Raw genomic sequence first — 2,332 nt, 5'->3', positions numbered from 1 at the left:
GTTCTTCCAGCTTTTCTGCAGGACCATTGCGGGGCTGAGCTACATCAGGATGCTAGCCTCTTTGCCAGCACTGGACCAGTGCTTCCCAAACTTTAATGAGCCTGTGAATTAAAATGAAGATTCGTATTTAATAGGCTAGACCTGAGATTCTGCAAGCTAAACACCTTCCCAGGTTCTGCTGAAGCCCTGCAGCTGACCCTCTGATCTGTCCAGAGCAGCAGGAATCCACAAACCTCATCTATAACCTCTAACTGGTCATGTCTTTCTATAAGCAAAGATCTCTTGAGCACAAGGAGACACTTTCTGCTTTGGGTGGCGTCAGCAACTGGAGTGAAGGTGTCCCTTGGGCTACTGTGCCTTTCCAGGAAACTCAATTCCACAGACTCAGAAAACACAGAATGAAGGGACTGCTTTGATTTAGAGTTTGGAGCCTCGGGAAAGATCAGCTCTTGGACTTCTTCAGGTTCACTTTACTAGCAGACTAGAAAAGTGGGGACCAATTGACCTGTTCTGTTTAAGTCTATGCCAGTCTGCCTTGCTTTGCCCCCCATCCCCTCCCCCTGCAGATCCTGAGCTAGAACAAAACTTGAGTGGTTCTCTTTAATGGTAATATTAGGGTGTTCAGTAAGACTGACAGGTTATGAACACTGGGCCTTTGGGGAGCAAGAGACCACAGGCATTTTTTTGTATTGAGTGATGTTTGGGGTGAAGTTGGAAATACTACCATGTGGTTCAACTGGAATCCCCCCTACCCCTTGTCTACTGCCCTCCAAAGCTTTGAAGGCACTTTCATTATTAGGAATATTCACCTTCCCCATGAAAGTGAGAGAAGAGATTCACAAAACCAGGTACAAGGGTTCAGTCTTGGAAATAAGGAAGTCACATCCTTGTCCGCTCTCAGCTACCCCAGAAACATCCTTAAGAGCATGTGGTACCTGGTCCTATAACTGAATAGTAGATTACAAAACAAGGGCTTTTATCTCTTGGTGCACTGTTATATTCAACAACTTAAGGCAGGTTTCTACTTAATAGTAGATATCATTTTCCCCGGGCTTGATTTCAGTTCACACCGTACTCTGAAAGCAGTAGCCACCATGTCAAAACAGAATCATGAGATGCTGACGAGATGGCTTAGTGGTTGAGAGTGTGTGTTGTTCTTCAGAGAGAGGACTTAGGTTCCATCCCCAGCACCCACAGAAGGTCGCTCACAACCACCTGTAACTCCAGTTCCAGTGGATCTGATGCTCTTTTTTGTCCTCTTGCATGTGGTGTGCATACAGGCATGCAAGGACATAAATACACAGAAATAAACAAATCTTTTAGAAATGATAGAGTCATGGGATAAAAGGATGGTTATTTTTCTCCCTCAATGTTCCTATGATAAAGGAGAAATATATCTTGGAGTGTCATGCTCTCTTTTTCCATTCCTAGGACGATGAACTCTAGATCCATCTATCTCAAAGTTGCTCAAATAGCCCTAACTTCCCCCTCCCAACTCCATTTCTACCCCATGATTATTTGTAAACATATTTTCTATTCTTTATTTTCTCATATGTGAACTTGAACACATGCAAAAACCAGAAAAATATTTTGATAATTTAATTGTTAAGAGTTTGATTTGAAATACTGAAAATTAAACACAAAATAGCTTTCTGCTTACACATGAAGATTGTGTCTATACCAGTCATTCTACTGGCTATACAGGACAGTTAACATGGCCGACTTACATTCATTTGGAAGTATACAGCATCAAATTATGGATGAATGATGGTTCTTCTGTGGTTATTGCTCTTCAAGAAGTACTAAGTTATCTTTTTGTTCTGTCACTTCTTGAGAGATTACCTCTAGAACACTGATGAAGCACCAGCACCCATGGGCGGGAAAGCATGGAAGCAGGGGGAGCAAAGGTAAAGGCCAAGCTACGATGAAGCAAATGGTAGTCTTGGCCAGCCCACAGGGGCCTCAGGTGCTACGGTGACTCTTCAGAACTGCTGTGAGCTGGTCTGACATAATCAGACCTTTCTACCTCCAGATGAGTTAGTAAGTGAGGCCTGGTCCTGGGACAGTCATGAGCTGCATGCAGGAAGCCCTCTGGAACTGTTGGCATTTCCTGAAGGGGGTGAGAGCTAAGGGCCTTCTCTAGCTGGGACTATGAGTTCTCTTGGAACTGGGCAAAACATTGCCTTGCCAATCACACTGATACATTTACTAAAGACAACACTCTGGATATACAAAAGAGTGTGCTCTACTAATTTGTCAGAGGGATTACAGACAAATAATAGATCTTTCCTTTGGCTCTGAGCCTTAAATTCAGAAAATAACCAGTGATCAG

This window comes from Nannospalax galili, unplaced genomic scaffold (genome assembly GCF_000622305.1).
Source record: "Nannospalax galili isolate Female #2095 unplaced genomic scaffold, S.galili_v1.0 scaffold151, whole genome shotgun sequence".
In the NCBI taxonomy this organism is placed as follows: Eukaryota; Metazoa; Chordata; class Mammalia; order Rodentia; family Spalacidae; genus Nannospalax; species Nannospalax galili.
This window is presented reverse-complemented; position numbering follows the sequence as displayed.